Source organism: Moschus berezovskii, chromosome X (genome assembly GCF_049115385.1).
Source record: "Moschus berezovskii isolate FMDL1 chromosome X, NW_MosBer_1.0, whole genome shotgun sequence".
Classification (NCBI taxonomy): domain Eukaryota; kingdom Metazoa; phylum Chordata; class Mammalia; order Artiodactyla; family Moschidae; genus Moschus; species Moschus berezovskii.
In genome coordinates this window covers 140,161,131-140,180,837 of record NC_142488.1, presented here as the reverse complement: position 1 = coordinate 140,180,837, position 19,707 = coordinate 140,161,131, and the positions used below count along the sequence as shown (strand labels likewise).

The 19,707-nt window shown below is 42.4% G+C and overlaps 1 pseudogene; it reads left to right on the top strand.

Annotated features, from left to right (window-relative positions):
* Window positions 1-19,707, top strand: part of LOC129564042 (pre-rRNA-processing protein TSR2 homolog pseudogene) — a 123,423-nt pseudogene that overhangs the window by 81,440 nt on the left and 22,276 nt on the right.

Genomic DNA, 19,707 nt, shown 5'->3' with positions numbered 1-19,707 from the left:
TTAGACAGAGTGATTAAATCTCCCGGATATGTTCACTTACATTTAATGTTCTCGGACATTAATTTTAATGCTCTCTAAATGACTTGGCTTGATAAGGTGTTAAGTGACCTAAATGGATAGGAAACAGCTCAGGAACCTCAAACCGACTTTCCCCTCGACTTGGGTGGGGGAGTTTTTGAACCAGAGACCTTGTGGGGAGAAGTCATCAGTATATTTTCCATTTCTTCTTACTGGCGGGAGGCTACTGGTTACTTGGTTTATGGGAAGGTTGTGACTGAGCATGGCATGATGTGAAAGGGCAAGCTTCAATCACAGTGCATCCCTCAGACATTATTCAGAGAAACATTTCATTTCTGAAGATGAATTTGGTTTAACTATTTTTTTTTATTTCTGTAACATTTTATTTTTTTACTTTACATTATTGTATTGGTTTTGCCATACACTGACATGAATCTGGTTTAACTATTAAAAAACAAAGCAATTTTCCCAGAGAGAAGTCATTCTGTACATGGCTATTTCTTTTCTCTGCTGACCGCAAAGAAGGCAACAATTTTTAATCTCCCAAAATAGCACGGTTTCTGTGACTTGCCTTTCAGAATCAAGTACTTCGTATTCAGCTCGCATATCCAGGCCAGTTGTACCTGAAAATCACATCTGAAGAGGAAAATGTCAATTGACTCTTAATAATTGGCATTAGCAAAAAAATGATTTCTAATCTATGGTGACTCTACTGCCTAGAGTCTTCATTAGAGCACCATCAATACATATTAAAATGCGTGTTAAAATCAAGATCATCCAAAAAATATTTTAATTCTTATTTAATGACATTTGAATCATTGTCACATATGATAAAGGAATGAGGATTGTGTGATTCAGCTAATGACATCTTTACTAATTTGAAAAAATCTTACAAAAGAATTCCCAGCTAATGATGATGGACTTGCTTTGTCTTGATAAGTAAAACCGTTGTCAGAAAAAGTTAATAGAGAAATCCTGTTTCAAAGTTACACTCTGTTGATTTTATATAAGCACGTCTTAAGTTTTCTAAAATCTATGTTACATAAAATGACATTTGGAGGACAGATTATGGGTCTTTTGGTTTAAGAAGCATTCAGTGGGAAGCCACTCGGGATGGTTACTAGAGATGCTGACATGGAAAGGACAGAATTAAGGAGACTAGTGCAGCCAGCAGGCAGGCACATAAATAGCAATGTTTCAAGATATACAAAAGATACATGCAATAGGGGGAGTGTATACAAAGTGTTAGGGACAGGTAGAGAAGGAGAAAGTTCATTCTATGGTGGAGATAGCATTAGAGGTTGGTGTGAACCGGAATAAGATGGCAGGGAGCCCAAAGGACAAGGGAGGAAGTTATAGGAGTGACCAGTTTGAACAAAAGTATGAAGACATGAAAATTGATGATCTATGTTATAAAAGATGGTACTGTGATACGAAGCTGGATAAGTAGCTTGGGGGTCAATTGTAGGACAATGCTGGATGTTGGCTGACGTGAGAGTTGAATGTTACTCTTCCAGCCCTGCAGGCATACAGTCAAATAGTTCAAGTCAAGGAATGTGACGGGTCTAGAAGACTAGGCCCAACGTGGTCAATTGGGGGAGCTGGAAGGAAAGAGGGAAGTGAGGCTGGCAGAAGAGAAGGGAGGCTGGTGGGGTCGGGGGTTGGTAGGGATTACTGGAAATGCAACTTGGTTTTTTTTTTTTCTTTGTTTATTGAAGTATAGGTGATTTACAAAGTTGCATTATTTTCAGGTCTACCACAAAGTGATTCATACATATATAAACAATCTTTTTCAGATTCTTTACCCTTACAGGCTGTTACAAACTATTGAGTAGAGCTCCCTATGCTCTACAGCAGGGCCTTGTTGTTTATCTATTTTATGTATGAGTGAGTGAGTGAAGTCACTCAGTCATGTCCGACTCTTTGCGACCCCGTGGACTGTAGCCCACCAGGCTCTTCTATCCATGGAATTTTCTAGGCAATAGTACTGGAGTGGGTTGCCATTTCCATCTCCAGGGGATCTTCCCGACCCAGGGATCGAACCAAGGTCTCCTGCATTGCAGACAGATGCTTTACCATCTGAGCCACCAGGGAATAGTAGTGTGTATATCTTTATCTATTTTATGTGTGCATATGTTAATTCCAAACTCCTAATTTATTTCCCACCCCTTTCCCTTTTGGTAACCATAAGTTTGTTTTCTATGTCTGTGAGTCAGTTTCCATTTTGTATGTAGATTCATCTGTATCATGTTTTTTTAGATTCAACATATAAATACTGGAAATATTTGTCTTTATCTGTCTGACTTACTTCACTTAGTATGATAATCTCTAGGCCCATCCATGTTGCTACAAATGGCATTGTTTCATTCTTTTCAATGGCTAAGTAATATTCTACTGCATATATGTACCATGCCTTCTTTATCCATTCCTCTGTCAATGGACATTTAGGTTGTTTCCATGTCTTGGCTATTGTAAACATCGCTATGAACATTGGGATGCATGAATACTTTCAAATTATGATTTTCTCTAGATACAAACCCAGGAGGGAAAAATTTAGAGAAAAGAAGCAGATGCCTGACATTTTTTATAGTGAATGATCAGCACAGATACTCATCCATCCATCAACCTAGGTGATGGCCATGTGCCTTGTATGCGCCATGCACTGGACTCAAAGCCGCAGAAGTAGAGGAGAGTAATAAAACAGTGCCCCTAGCCCTCAGGGGCTCACAGAGTGTGAGACCAAGACATGAACAATCCATTCCCATGCAAAGGGGTCAGTGCTGGGCTCTGGGGCCTGTAAAGGTGGCAGCAAGAAGGGCAAGGGTTGAGTTTTCTCATGTAGGCTCAGGAAAGCTTCTCAAAGGGGCAGAAACACGAGCTGGATCTTATCTCTGTGAAAAGCAAAGGTTTGCCAAGGATCCCAGAGTTTACAAAAAGGAGCCTCCAAACCACCCTAAGTGAAAATCACAGCATATCTGGCCCTGCAGAGTTGGGACTGTAGATAGTAAGGGGAGGAGAGGGGCTTGGAGGAGCTTCAGTTAGGATGGGCCCAAAGATGAGATGGAACTGGATGGGGAGGAGAGGCTGGGCATTGTAATAAGGAAGCCAGAAAGCAGAAAACATCTCTTTCCTTTCTTCTCAGGGCAAGAAGCATCTGACCAGATATTATCGATATCTATTTTGAAGATTTGGAGTTAAGGATCACGGAATCCATAGTTATTAAAAATTTTTCTTCATTGTGATAAAATATCCATAACATAAAATTTGTCATCTTAACTATTTTGAGTGTACAGTTGAGAAATATTAAATTCATTCACATTGTTTTGCAACCATTACCACCATCCACCCTGTAACTCTTTTCATCTTGTGAAACTGAAACTCTACACACATTAAATAATAATTCCCAATTCTCCACTACCCCAAGCCCCAGGCAATCACCATTCTACTTTCTGTCCTTATGACTTTGACTACTCTAAGTAGCTCATTCAAGTGGAATCACACAGTATTTGTACTTTGTGACTGGCTTATTTCACCTAGCATGATGTCCTCAGGGTTCATCCATCTTGTAGCATGTGTCAGAATTTCCTTCCTTTTTAAGGCTGAATAATATTCCATTGTGTGAATGGACCACATCTTGTTCATCCATTCATTGGTCAATAGATAAAGATTACTTCTGCATCTTAGCTATTGTGAATAATGCTGCTATGCTGGTCATACAAACACTTTTTCAAGACAGTTATCCATTCTTTTGGGTATATACCACAAAGTGGAGTTGCTGGATCATATGGTAATTCTATTTTTAATATTTTGAGGAACTGCTATACTGCTTTACATAGCAACTGTACTATTGCCACCAACAGTGCATAGGGGTTCTAATTTCTCCAAATCCTTATTAACATATTGTTTTATGATATTTTGTAGCATCCTTAGGGTGTAAGGTGTGTCTCACTGTGGTTTTGATTTTCATTTTCTAGATGATTAGTGATGTTGAGCAGTTTTTTATGTTATTGGCTATTTGAATATCCTTGGGAAAATGTTTATTCCCGTCCTTTGCCCATTTTTGAATCAGGTTGTTTGAAATTTTGTGGTTGAGTTTTAAGGGTTATCTACATAGTCCAGATAGTCTCTCATAATATATATGATTTGCAGATATTCTCTCATATTCTGTGGGTGGCTGTTTTATTCTGTGGACAGTTTTTTGATGCACATGCATGCATGCTAAGTTGCTCAGTTGTGTCTGACTCTTTGCAACCCCGTGGACTGTAGCCCACCAGGCTCCTCTGTCCATGGGATTCTCCAGGCAAGAATACTGGAATGGGTTGCCATGCCCTCCTCCTCCCGGGTATCTTTCCAACCCAGATCTCTTATGTCTCCTGCACTGGCAGGTGGGTTCTTTACTACTAGTGCCACCTGCGAAGCCCTTTTGATGCATAAAACTATAATTCTCATGAAGTCTAGTTTGTCTGTGTTTGTTGATGTCATTGTTACCTGTGCTTTTGGTATCATATCCAAGAAATCATTGTCAAATCCAATGGTGTGAAGCTTTTGTTCTTTTTGAGGTCTAACATTTAGGCCTTGATCCATTTTGAGTTCTGTTTTAGGTAAGAATCCAATTTCGTTCTTCTGCAAGTGGATAGTCAGCTTTCCCAGCACCATTTGTTGAAAAAGGAGGCTATGACTAGTGTCATTAATTGTTAAAATGGATTTGAACCAGTTGTGACCCCCACCTGCTTCTGTGTACTTTGGAAGAACAAAAGAGGGAGCACATTTCTCAACCCATCCCAATCCATGTGACTAAAAAGAAATAGCCCTGACAAGATTTGAATAACTCATAAAGATAGTTTGAGGAAGACATTCTGAACACTACACCCTGCTTTTTTCAGGTTACCCATCACAGCCCTTGGACCCTCTGTGTTCTCTTCTTTGCCAAGCACTCCTGCAGAGCTCCTACAGCCCTCCCCATGGGGAATTGCTATCCATCTCTGCTCAATGTTTGTCTGCAGTCCTAACTAACTGCTAGTGGCAGAGCTGAGATTGGGCCTTGATTACCTAGAAACGTGTCGGTTATTTGATGAAGCGGGATGAATTAACTCTTGGGCATCTGTAGCCTGGCCGTCAGGAATGTGTGTAGGAACCAGCCGCATATCCACTGGCGAGCGCAGTCACAAGGCTTCACCTCCTGCAGCCCCTACCATTGACATAGATTAAAACTGGGGTGTCAATTAAAGCTCTAGTGAAGGGGACTCTCAGGTTGAGGCTGAGACCTGTTGAAATAAAGGGAGGTAATCTCCAAGATGTCAAACAATGCCAAGTGTATAAAAAGGTCACTGTTGTTTTTTACTGGTGTCACCCCAAAGACACGGTCCTCAAATAAAAATGTTTGTGAAATAGAATGGAAACTTTTTTCTTGGCAATTAATAAGGATAATTGCTTGTTAAATAAAATACACAAGCCAGTTGTTAGACTGCAGCATCAACTTCCAAATTGCACTCAGCACTCTCCACTCAAGACACTTGATAGGGTTTAAATAAATAGTAAAGAAATAGGGTGTTCATTAACATGCTTTTTGTAGTAGATGAAGGTAACCATAGGTTGTCCTTCCAGCAGCACACAAATCTACAGTTTGGCATCCTGCTGCATCATGTAGCTCAGCAATAAAATAATGACAAATAAACAGTTCCTATTCATTGAGCACCTACTAAGCTTATACAGTAAAATAAAAATGCATGATTTTACTTAATTGTTTCAGCATCCTTCAAGGTAGGCATTCTTCTTTTTCCTTTTTACAATGGGGGAAAATGAGAAGAGAGAAGTAACTTGTCTGCATTCACACTGCCAGCACGTCCAGGTCTCACTGCACTATCCTAGGCTGCCATTGAACTATATGAATAGAGACAGATTAGCCTGACAGTTAAGAACCATATGCTCATGGCCTACTCATTGCTCTGTGTTTAACCTTCTATACTGATGACCTTTTAGATGTTTTCATACCTTCCTGATCTGGCTTTTTGCAAAATTAATCCTCCCTAGAGTAGAGAGTAAGAGAAGGCAATGGCAAGCCACTCCAGTACTCTTGCCTAGAAAATCCCATGGACGGAGGAGCCTGGTAGGCTGCAGTCCATGGGGTCACTACGAGTCACACATGACTTGGTGACTTGACTTTCACTTTTCACTTTCACTTTCATTGGAGAAGGAAGTGGCAGCCTACTCCAGTGTTCTTGCCTGGAGAATCCCAGGGACAGGAGAGCCTGGTGGGCTGCCGTCTATGGGGTCGCACAGAGTCGGACACGACTGAAACAACTTAGCAGCAGCAGCAGCAGAGTAGAGAGTAGAGAAAGAGTAGAGAAAGAGTGGAGTAGAGAAAGCCTTCCTCAGCAACCAAAGCAAAGAAATAGAGGAAAACAACAGAATGGGAAAGACTAGAGATCTCGTCAAGAAAATTAGAGATACCAAGGGAAAATTTCATGCAAAGATGGGCTCGATAAAGGACAGAAATGGTATGGACCTAACAGAAGCAGAAGATATTAAGAAGAGGTGGCAAGAATACACAGAAGAACTGTACAAAAATGATCTTCATGACCAAGATAATCACGAACGTGTGATCACTCACCTAGAGCCAGACACCTTGGAATGTGAAGTCAAGTGGGCCTTAGAAAGCATCACTACGAACAAAGCTAGTGGAGGTGATGGAATTCCAGTGGAGCTATTTCAAATCCTGAAAGATGATGCTGTGAAAGTGCTGCACTCAGTATGCCAGCAAATTTGGAAAACTCAACAGTGGCCACAGGACTGGAAAAGGTCAGTCTTCATTCCAATCCCAAAGAAAGGCAATGCCAAAGAATGCTCAGACTACCGCACAACTGCACTCATCTCATATGCTAGTAAAGTCATGCTCAAAATTCTCCATGCCAGGCTTCAGCAATACATGAACCGTGAACTTCCAGATGTTCAAGCTGGTTTTAGAAAAGGTAAAGGAACCAGAGATCAAATTGCCAACATCTGCTGGATCATGGCAAAAACAAGAGAGTCCCAGAAAAACATCTATTTCTGCTTCATTGACTATGCCAAAGCCTTTGACTGTGTGGATCACAATAAACTGTGGAACATTCTGAAAGAGATGGGAATCCCAGACCACCTGACCTGCCTCTTGAGAAACCTATATGCAGGTCAGGAAGCAACAGTTAGAACTGGACATGGAACAACAGACTGGTTCCAAATAGGAAAAGGAGTATATCAAGGCTGTAGATTGTCACCCTGCTAATTTAACTTATATGCAGAGTACATCATGAGGAACGCTGGGCTGGAAGAAGCACAAGCTGGAATGAAGATTGCCAGGAGAAATATCAATAACCTCAGGTATGCAGATGACACCACCCTTATGGCAGAAAGTGAAGAGGAACTAAGAAGCCTCTTGATGAAAGTGAAAGAGGAAAGTGAAAAAGTTGGCTTGAAGCTCAATATTCAGGAAACAAAGATCATGGCATCTGGTCCCATCACTTCATGGGAAATAGATGGAAAAACAGTGGAAACAGTGTCAGACTTTATTTTTTTTTCTTAGCTCCAAAATCACTGCAGATGCTGATTGCAGCCATGAAATTAAAAGACGCTTACTCCTTGGAAGGAAAGTTATGCCCAACCTAGATAGCATGTTAAAAACTAGAGACATTACTTTGCCAACCAAGGTCTGTCTAGTCAAAGCTATGGTTTTTCCAGTGGTCATGTATGGATGTGAGAGTTGGACTGTGAAGAAAGCTGATCACCGAAGAATTGATGCTTTTGAACTGTGCTGCTGGAGAAGACTCTGGAGAGTCCCTTGGACTGCAGGGAGATCCAACCAGTCCATTGTAAAGGAGATCAATCCTGGGTGTTCATTGGAAGGACTGATGCTAAAACTGAAGCTCCAATACTTTGGCCACCTCATGCGAAGAGTTGACTCATTGGAAAAGACTCTGATGCTGGCAGGGATTGGGGGCAGGAGGAGAAGGGGACGACAGAGAATGAGATGGCTGGATGGCATCACCGACTCTGTGGACATGAGTTTGAGTGAACTCCGGGAGTTGGTGATGGACAGGGAGGCCTGGTGTGCTGTGATTCATGGGGTCGTGAAGAGTCAGACACGACTGAGCGACTGAACTGAACTGAACTGAGAGTAGAGAGGAGGGTTTTAAGGGGACATGAGGAAGACCTTGGGCATCCAGGTAGTCTTCTATTTCTTGACCTGGATGGAGTTCACTTTGAAAACCATCAGTTCTTTAAATTGTGAATGTATGTCATTTTTGTTTTGTTGCTCAATTTGTCTGACTCTGCAACACCATGGACTGTAGCCCACCAGGCTACTCTGTTCATGGGATTTCCCAGGGAAGAATACTGGTGTGGGTTGCCATTTCCTTCTCCATGGGATCTTTCTGACTCAGGGATCGAACCTTCGTTTCCTGCATTGGCAGGTGAGTTCTTTACCACTGAGCCACCATGGAAGCCCCTTTGTATGTATACTGTACTTTTAAAAAATCCTACCCTGTTTTCCTCTGATCTCTGTCTCTTTTATTGCCAGTTTGAATCATTCAGTTTCCTGCTAACTGGCCAGGGGAAAGGTTCTATGACAAAGTAGCAGGAGACTGGATGCTACATGGCCAAGTGGCCCACTCGTAGATCAATCTGGAACTTCTGTTGAGTACTGTGTGTTTTAAATTATTGAAATAAATTAAGCTGTCCCTACAATGTGGCCCTATCACAAACTGGTCTTTTGCATCAAATCCAAATGATTGACTCCCAGCCCTGTATGTGCTCTGGTCAGACCTATGAACAAAGCCTTATCATTTGTATGAAGTGGCTTCTGAAAAAGTAAATTGGCTCTTTGGTATACTTCATAGCACATCTCACTTAGAAAAGGTCAGAAAACAATTTACTGCATTGATTTACCCCAGGACCAAAGTCAGATAAAGGTTTGTATAAGGGTAAGAGTGTTTCTCTCCTCACTCCTCATTTCCCAAAGGATATGGAGCAGTGCAATGAATTCCTCTGCCCTACGGAACTCCCAGGGCACATAAGCAAAAGGGTGGTGGTAACTGATCCTCTCTGTTTGTTGAATATCACATATGTGCTTGGGTTTCCCAGGTGGCTCACTGGTAAAGAATCTGCATGTAATGCAGGAGACCTGGGTTCGATCCCTGGGTTGGGAAGATCTCCTGGACAAGGAAATGGCAACCCACTCCAGTATTCTTGCCTGGAAAATTCCATAGACAGAGGAGCCTGGTGGGCTATAGTCCACAGGGTTGCAACAAGTTGGACTTGACTGAGCAATTGAGTGCACACACACAGTGTTAGTCACTCAGTCATGTCAGACTCTTTGCGACCCCATGGACTGTAGTCCACCAGACTCCTCAGTCCATGGAATTCTCTAGGCAAGAGTACTGGAATGGGTTGCCATTCCCTTCTCCAGTGGGTCTTCCTGGCAGATTCTTTACCATCTGAGCCACAATATTTGCTTAGCAAATATATTCTCCTCTTGGTCCTGGCTAAGTAAGCACATTTATGTCCATTTCACAGATCATGAAAATGAAAATCAGAGCAAGAAAGTATTTCACCAAGAACGTGTAAGTTGAAGGTGGCAGAACATAATTTAAAACAGCCTATAGTATTATATACCCAAATCACTTAGAGCGAAGATATAGGTAGATGAATTGAGTCAAGTAACTAATTATCATTCAATTAAAATTTGTCACTTTTAATGCAAATTAAAAACTACAATGAGGTACCACCTCACACCAGTCAGAATGGTCATCCTTAAAATGTCTAAAAATAACATGCTGAAGAGCATGTGGAGACAAGGGAACCCTCCTACATGGCTTGTGGGAATGAATGTAAGTTCGTATAACCACTATGGACAACAGTATGGAGGTTACTCAAAAACTAAAAATAGAGTTGCCCTATGATCCAGCAATCCACTCCTGGGTGTATAGCCTATGTTCACAGCAGCACTATTGACAGTTGCCAAGACATGGAGACAACCTAAATGTTCATCAAAAGATGAATGGATATAGAAGATGGTATATATATACATGCATACATACATGGACTTTCTGGGTGGCTCACCAGTAAAGAATTTGCCTGCAATGCAGGAGATACAGGAGGTGTGGGTTTGATATCTGGATCGAGATCCCCTGGACAAGGGTATGGCAACCCACTCCAGTGTTCTTGCCTGGAGAATCCCATGGACAAAGGAGCCTGGCAGGCTATAGTCCATAGGGTCACAAAGAGTCAGACACGACTAAAGGGACTTAGCATGCATGCACACATACACATATGCACAATGGGATATTACTCAGCCATAAAAAAGAATGAAATAATGCCATTTGAAACAGCATGGATCGACCTAGGGATTATCATACTAAGTGAAGTGAGTCAGAAAGACAAATACCATGTGATAAGACTTATATATGGAATGTAAAATATGACACAAGTGAACCTATCTACAAAACGGAAACAGACTCACAGACATGGAGAACCAACTTGTAGTTGCCAAGGGGGAGGGGATGGGAGAGGATGGTTTGGGAGTTTGGGGTTAACAGATGCAAACTAGTATATACAGAATGGATAAACAACAAGGTCCTACTGTATAACACAGTGAACTGTATTTAATATCCTGTGATAAACCATCATGGAAGAGAATATGAAAAAGAATATACACACACACATATATATAGCTAATATATAACTAAATCACTTTGTTGTGTGGTAGAAATTAGCACAACTTTGTAAATCAACTATTTTTGATGTTCAGCCACTCAGTTGTGTCTGACTCTTTGTGACCCCATGGACTGCAGCACACCAGACTTCCCTGTCCTTCATTGTCTCCTGGAACTTGCTCAAACTCATGTCTATTGAGTCGGCGATGCCATGCAACCATCTCATCCTGTGTCGTCCCCTTCTCCCACCTGCAATCTTTCCCAGCATCAGGGTCTTTTCAAATGAGTCAGTTCTTTGCATGAGGTGACTAAAGAATTGGAGTTTCAGCTTCAGCTATCGAACCATATACTTCAACTTAAAAAAAAATGAAAAGGAAAAGAAAAGAATCTGTCTCTCTTGTCAAAAAGAAACTTTGACCACATTTGTTTACATATTGACAAGCAGGAATTATAAAGACTTGGAATTTGAGGATTTAGCTCCTGACTGCCACACACTGTGGAACCTTGGATAAATTCTTTTATCATTTTTAAGCCTCAATTTCTTTATCTGTAAAATAGGGATAGCAGAGCCTACCTATCCCACAGGGTTGATAAGATCATATGATATATGGCAGTGTTTTAAAATAAAATAATGTTGTTGTATGTGAAGGAGGAATTATATGAATACAAGCTAAACAGTGACAGCACACAACAGGGGCAAAGAGCAAGTATTCCAGGGGGAGGGTCAGAAGAGGGAGCAACATCTCTGGCTATGGAAACAGAAGGCTTCCTGGGGGAACCAACCTTTGAATGGAGTCCTAAAGGATGGAAGAGATGTGAATATGCAGCAGAAGGTTGGGGGCTGGATGTGAAAGAGGGAAGGATGAGCTTAAGCAGCAAGTTAAGGCTTGGAAATCCTGTGATGTGTATGGGGAACAGCAAGTAGCTTAGTTTAGATAGAAGAGATACCACATGAACAGGGGGGATGGTAACAGCAAAATATTGATACAGAAAGGTGGTGCTTTTGAGTTGTATGGACGCCCATGGAGGATGATTTTGAATGCCAGGACAAGTCAGTAGGGATTTTTTATTTAATTGCAAACTAATTTAAACCTTTGAAGGTTTTGCCATGGAAGTGGTAAGGAGGCCTGTGCGTAGGGCTGTATTTCAGGAGAGGCACTCAGCCATTGTGTGGTGGGTAGCAGCACAGATTCAACCACTGGATAGAACGGCAGGGGTGCAGGGACACTCAGGGAGATCACTACAGTATCCCACCAGGGGATGATGCTGAATGCAACAGCCACAGATGATGGAGCAGCCAGTAGCATCTATACAGCTTAGAAACAAGAGGCCATAGCCATGATGAGACACAGAGAACAAATAATAGGAAGGAGCCAAAGATGGCTCAATGCCTGGGGCCAGAGGAACAGGTAGGGTGATGATGCAATGGTCTTCAGCACACGAGAGACTCTAGACCCACTGCTAGTGTCTGTAGAACTGAGCCTCCCAGTCTGGGCACGCGGGTGAAGCTGCTTCAACTACTACATAGGGACAAAGATGTAAAAGATCACTTAAGCTTGGGTTGAATAAAACCTCTGTAAACAGAGCTTCTCCATTTTATGGTTGTGAATAACGTAGTCACAACTCCATCTATTGAAATAGCTCCCAATAATATATTTGTGTGTTAGTCACTCAGTCGTGTCCAACTCTGCGATCCCATGGACTGTGTAGACTGCCAGACTCCTCTGTCCATGGGATTTTCCAGGCAAGGATACCGAGTGGGTTGCCGTTTCCTTCTCCAATCTGCAAATCGCAAGTTCCAGCATGAGTGATACTGTAGCTTGCTGCTACACAGCCCACTGCTCTCTGGGGGTTAAATCACTGTGAAGATACTTCTACATCTTTAAACGAACGTAACACATTTCCTCAGACCTCTGGCCTTGTCTCGGTCCCACTGTTAATATGATAGACTCAGCCAAATGCTATCAGAGAAGTATGATTTATACATGAAAGATATTGTCAGAAATGGTTGGGAAAAAATGCATGAGGGAAAGGGGCATTTCATTTGTCTTCATGTAGCTGTTTAATACCAGCGAGAGTAGCAAGATGACTGGATTCTTCAATAAACCTTTGAGAAAGTATTAGGAACCTGACATGACATCTCTTGATGGACCATTACTACCTGCTTCGAATGCCAAGTACTTTCATCCATTCCAGAGGTATATTAGAGTAACGAGGCAGGAAAGGTGGACCTGGGAAATAAAAGCATCATCTAAGCATGGCTTTTATTCTTTGTTAATCATCCCCTCTTTTTTTCTCTCCTTTTTATTTCAAAAATTGATCTGGGCAGAATGAAGCCTGCTGGAGTTTCAGGAATAAGAAACCCATGCTATTGGCTCCCCCTGGGTCTCCCTGATTTTTTCCCTCTCCCAGGCAGAGTGATGACAGTTTGAAGTTTGCTGTTGGGTGCTTCTCCCAGGTGCTTTCCTCCTTCCAACATCCCCTTTTTGCTGAGCTTCAAATGGGTAAATGAGGAGTCAGTGGGCATGTTGTGTTGTTGAAACAGAAACAATGGCTTTTCAAAGGCGTGCCACCAAGGTTTGGAAGGTGGCTGAGGGGCATTTCAGGGACCAAGGATATATCAGCAGTGTGTGGCAAGGGGCTCTGTTCAACAGACCTTGGGCAGCATTCAGGAGACTTTCAACTCCAAACTTTGGCATTTATTTTATGTTAAAGGAGGCAAGAAAAGAAATCTGGAGCATTCTTCAGATGCGAGTCACCAGGAACCCTGCCTGTCTTCTGCACGGAAGCCTGTGTTAATCCGTAAAAAATTGATTTATGTCACTGTCGGTGATGTGCTCATGTGGAGACCAGAGAGAACCCCATAGAGATGAAGGGCTTCTCTTCATGCTGCGTTTGGATGAAGAACTTAACACAAGAATTGCCCTGCTCTTCTCCCCTCTCCTTTCTTCTGGGAAAGACACATTTCTGGTGTGTTACAGAATAGTGTTTGCTTAATGATGCCCTTAATGAAAATCCCTGATCAATGATCATTTGTGAGCTTCTCATAGAGTAAGCTTGAAAAGCACAATCATTTAGCTAGTAACTATTTTCTCAGGCAAAAATGGGGAAAATCGATGCTTCAGGTCTGGTGAATATGACAGAAAGCTATGGATGGATGAATGCTAGCTAGACAAAAGCTGCTCATGAGGATGGGCGAGGGGGTGTAAACCAAAGTGATCATTGGCCAAGCAGAGATGAAAAATAGTAAGAGTGAGTGCCAGTGTAAACAAGTGGGTGAAATGCAATGAGAGAGGAAATAAAGAGTGGATTGGGCGGCAAGGGCATATGCACTGAAATCAACAAGTTGGGAGACCGAAAAGGAAAATGTACAATATGGAGATCAAAACCGAAATTAAATTGTCTATAAAGGAAGACAACAAGACAAGGTAAATGGTCATTAAGTCATTAGACACTTGGCAGGAAACAGGCAGGAATTCAGTGGGGAGGGAATGCTGTGGCAGGGGGAGGGCTGAAGGAGGAATCCCTCCTCTAACCCCCACGTGACAGGCAAAGAACTCAAGGAAGGAAGAGGGAGTCATCTCCAGCACAGTCCACCAGAGGCTCTGAGTCCACAAAAGGCTCTGAGGGGTGAAGGAGTAGCCAAGAGGTCTGTAGCCAAGCAGAGCATCCTCCACTATTTTTTAAAAAAATTTATTGGAGGCTAATTATTTTACAATATATTGGTTGGTTTTGCCATACATTGACATGAATCCGCCCCGGGTGTACATGAGTTCCCCCTCCCGAACCCCCCTCCCACCTCCCTCCTCCCCTTATCCTCCCTCTGGGTCATCCCCGCATACCAGCCCCGAGCACCCTGTAACATGCATCGACCCTGAACTGGTGATTCATTTCACATATGATAATATACATGTTTCAATGCCATTCTCCCAAACCATCCCACCCTCACCCTCTCCCACAGAGTCCCAAAGACTGTTCTATACATCTGTGTCTTTTTGCTGTCTCGTATACAGGGTTATCATTTGCATCTTTCTAAATTCCATATATATGCGTTAGTATGCTGTATTGGCTTTCTGGCTTACTTCACTCTGGCTCCAGTTTCATCCACCTCATTCAGTTCAGTTCAGTTCAGTTCAGTCGCTCAGTCGTGTCCGACTCTCTGTGACCCCATGAATCACAGCAGGCCAGGCCTCCCTGTCCATCACCAACTCCTGGAGTTCACTCAAACTCACCTCCATTGAGTCGGTGATGCCATCCAGCCATCTCATTCTCTGTTGTCCCCTTCTCCTCCTGCCCGCAATCCCTCCCAGCAACAGATTCTTTTCCAATTAGTCAACTCTTCGCATGAGGTGGCCAAACTATTAGAGTTTAGCTTTAGCATCAGTCCTTCAAATGAACACCCAAGACTGATCTCCTTTAGAATGGACTGGTTGGATCTCCTTGCAGTTCAAGGAACTCTCAAGAGTCTTCTCCAACATCACAGTTCAAAAGCATCAATTCTTCGGCAATCAGCTTTCTTCACAGTCCAACTCTCACATCCATACATGACCACGGGAAAAACCATTGCCTTGACTAGATGGACCTTTGTTGGCAAAGTAATGTCTCTGCTTTTTAATATGATATCTAGGTTGGTTATAACTTTCCTTCCAAGGAGTAAGCGTCTTTTGATTTCATGGCTGCAATCAGCATCTGCAGTGATTTTGGAGCCCCCCAAAATAAAGTCTGACACTGTTTCCACTGTTTCCCCGTCTGTTTCCCATGAAGTGATGGGACCAGATGCCATGATCTTAGTTTTCTGAATGTTGAGCTTCAAGCCAACCTTTTCACTCTCCTCTTTCACTTTCATCAAGAGGCTTTCAAGTTCCTCTTCACTTTCTGCCATAAGCGTGGTGTCATCTGCATACCTGAGGTTATTGATATTTCTCCTGGCAATCTTCATTCCAGCTTGTGCTTCTTCCAGCCCAGCATTCCTCATGATGTACTCTGCATATAAGTTAAATTAGCAGGGTGACAATCTACAGCCTTGATGTACTCCTTTTCCTATTTGGAACCAGTCTGTTGTTCCATGTCCAGTTCTAACTGTTGCTTCCTGACCTGCATATAGGTTTCTCAAGAGGCAGGTCAGGTGGTCTGGGATTCCCATCTCTTTCAGAATGTTCCACAGTTTATTGTGATCCACACAGTCAAAGGCTTTGGCATAGTCAATAAAGCAGAAATAGATGTTTTTCTGGGACTCTCTTGCTTTCTCTATGATCCAGCAGATGTTGGCAATTTGATTTCTGATTCCTCTGCTTTTTCTAAAACCTGCTTGAACATCTGGAAGTTCACGGTTCACGTATTGCTGAAGCCTGGCTTGGAGAATTTTGAGCATGACTTTACTAGCATGTGAGATGAGTGCAATTGTATGGTAGTTTGAGCATTCTTTGGCATTGCCTTTCTTTGGGATTGGAATGAACACTGACCTTTTCCAGTCCTGTGACCACTGCTGAGTTTTCCAAATTTCCTGACATATCGAGTGCAGTACTTTCACAGCATCCTCTTTCAAGATTTGAAATAGCTTAACTGGAATTCCATCACCTCCACTAGCTTTGTTCGTAGTGATGATTTCTAAGGCCCACCTGACTTCACATTCCAAGATGTCTGGCTCTAGGTGAGTGATCACACCATTGTGATTATCTTGGTCATGAAGATCTTTTTTGTACAGTTCTTCTGTGTATTCTTGCCACCTCTTCTTAATATCTTCTGCTTCTGTTAGGTCCATACCATTTCTGTCCTTTATCGAGTCCATCTTTGCATGAAATGTTCCCTTGGTATCTCTAATTTTCTTGAAAAGATCTCTTGTCTTTCCGGAGGGATTGTAGGGAGGAGGAGAAGGAGATGACAGAGAATGAGATGGCTGGATGGCATCACCAACTTGATGGACATGAGTTTGAGTGACCTTCGGGAGTTGGTGATGGACAGGGAGGCCTGGCCTGCTGTGATTCATGGGGTCGCAAAGAGTTGGACATGACTGAGTGACTGAACTGACTGAACGGATCTCCAATAGCATATTGGACACCTACCAACCTGGGGAGTTCATCATTCATTATCCTATCATTTTGCTTTTTCATATCGTTCATGGGGTTCTCAAGGCAAGAATACTGAAGTGGTTGGCCATTCCCTTCTTCAGTGGACCACATTCTGTCAAATGTCTCCACCATGACCCGCCCGTCTTGGGTGGTCCCACATGGTGTGGTTTAGTTTCATTTTAGAAAAGGCTGTGGTCCCTGTGATCAGATTGACTAGTTTTCTGTGATTATGATTTCAGTGTGTCTGTCCTCTGATGCCCTCTTGCAATACCTACCGTCTTACTTGGGTTTCTCTTGCCTTGGTTGTGGGGTATCTCTTCACGGCTGCTCCAGTAAAGTGCAGCTACTGCTCCTTACCTTGCCCCTCCTGACCTTGAACATGGAGTAACTCCTCTCGGCCCTCCTGTGCCCACACAGCCACCCTCCCTGCCTTACCTCTGCTGCTGCTGCTGCTGCTGCTAAGTTGCTTCAGTCGTGTCCGACTGTGTGTGACCCCATAAACGGCAGCCCACCAGGCTCCCCGTCCCTGGGATTCTCCAGGCAAGAACATTGGAGTGGGTTGCCATTTCCTTCTCCAATGCATGAAGGTGAAAAGTGAAAGTAAAGTCGCTCAGTCGTGTCCAACTCTTAGTGACCCCATGGACTGCAGCCCACCAGTCTCCTCCATCCATGGGATTCTCCAGGCAAGAGTCCTGGAGTGGGTTGCCATTGCCTTCTCTGACCTTACCTCTAAAATTGCATATATATTTTCATGAGTCCAGAAGTCTCCACTAACTTTACATTTGGTTTGCAATAGAAAGCCCATAGGTTCCCCACTCCCACATTTTAAATGTTCAATTATAGTATTTAGAGTTGTTGTTGTTGTTCAACTGCTCAGTCGTGTCCAACTCTTTGTGACTTCCATGGACTGCAGCACGCCGGGCTTCCCTGTCCTTCACTGTCTCCAGGAGTTTGTTCAAACTCGTGTCCATTGAGTCAATGATGCCATCGATGATGCCATAATACTTAGAGTGTCTTTTCAAATTCCACAACTCCAGAATCTGACATGCCCCCACCTTGGGGGACTGTAGCCCCCAGTCCTCACTGAGAGTCAATGACCTAGTGTATCTTTGAATAGATCCTAAGAGCCAATTAACGTGAATCTTTAAAGACAGATCCTTGGAGTTATCAATATCCTTAATATAACATTTCCCTTTAAAAAATGGAGAAACTGAGGCCAATGATGGTGTCTAAGTTCAGACTTGCAGTTAAAGGCTGAATCCTGAGCCCCAATTGGCTATTCCTGCCTCTTTTCATTAATTTCCAATTCACCTTGGGCTGGGTTGAAATACAGCTGGGCTTGATCTTGAAATAACAAGTCAGTTAAGCCAAAAAAATTTTGTTGCCTAAATTATAGAGGAAGAGATGGCATCTGTCTGCTTCAGGATCTCAGTGCAACACAGGAGCTGGGCCCCTCACCTGGCACAGAAACTAGCACATTCTAAAAGTGCAGAAGATATCTAGCAAATAAATGATGGATAAATTCAGAAATGATCATGAGCAGGCTGCCTGGTTTAGCACATGGCTCATGGCACCCTCTTTCTTGGGTGAGCCTCAGTTTTCTAATTGGTTCAGAAAGAGCAATGGTGTTCCGTCTCAAGCAGTCCTTGTGAGGATCAAATGCATGTGGAAATGATTTGTAAACAGGGGAATGAGAATATTACATGGAAGAGCCCTGTGAATTTGCTTGATAAGAAGCCCAGAGAACAGAAATAAAGTCCCTTTCTCCTCCCCCCCTCAAATGGAATTATACAAATCCTCTTCCCACTGTGAGTTCCCTTCAAGCAAAATTGTACTGTACCTAGCTTTATCTCTGTATACTTACCCATAAATCCTTGTGAGTAGATGTGAGTCATTCCCAATAGAGGTGGGGAATGTGGGGGGAATGGAGCCTTTGGGGTAGGGAATGAAATGGGAGAGTTAGAACTATGGAAAATAGCTCTAAAATGCGAAGCAAACATTTAAAGGCAAAGATATAAAAATGAACCACAGTCCCTCACATCTTGATAACACTATGCCTAACATGATATTTACATGATAATTTTCTGAAGTGTTAGTCCTCTTGAAAAGAAAAAGCAAAAAGAGGAGAAATGAACCTTTGAAGAATTAGGCAAAATAAGAATAGACAAGCACAGTTACCTGTAAATAAACTGGAGTAAGGTTTGAATGAGCTATTCTTCTTCCTTTAGCCTAGACACATTTATTTAATTACACACATGCCTATATCAAAATACTAGTGTGTGGCATTTGCAAGGCAATCATATAATAATTATGGCTTGGTTTGCAACAAAGTATTGGTTTGATGAGGAAGGGAACAGAAGTTAACATGTGCTTTGGGGTGGGTGTTGGGAGCTTGGACAAGACCCAAGATGTGGAAGTAGACCACATGACTTTAATAAATGAAAGGTCTTGAATGGAGAACCAGACATAAAAATACAATTACCTCCTGCATATCATGTATAACAAAGCAGCACAAATGTAGAAACCTTTCATTGGCAATGCTGAGAGACTGAGATCCATGGAATTTCCAGTTAGTAAAGGTTGGTATGTGTAAATAAATTGACCAGTCTCATGTCTCTCATTTGTGATATAAAACTCCTGTTGAGATCTTTATTTAGTGGTCTGTATTAACTGCTTTATTTTTGTGAAAGCAAAAAGTAATGGTAAGGGTCTTTCATTGCTACTTTGGTTCCTTGAGACTGTTCTAGGGTAGCATCTGTTAACCAGTAACCTCAAAAAAAGAACCCACCATCATAATAATCTGCTGATCAAGCAAAGTCTGATTTAAGGTAGGTTATTATGACCAACCTAGACAGCATATTAAAAAGCGGAGACATTACTTTGCCAACAAAGGTCCATCTAGTCAAGGCTATGGTTTTTCCAGTGGTCATGTATGG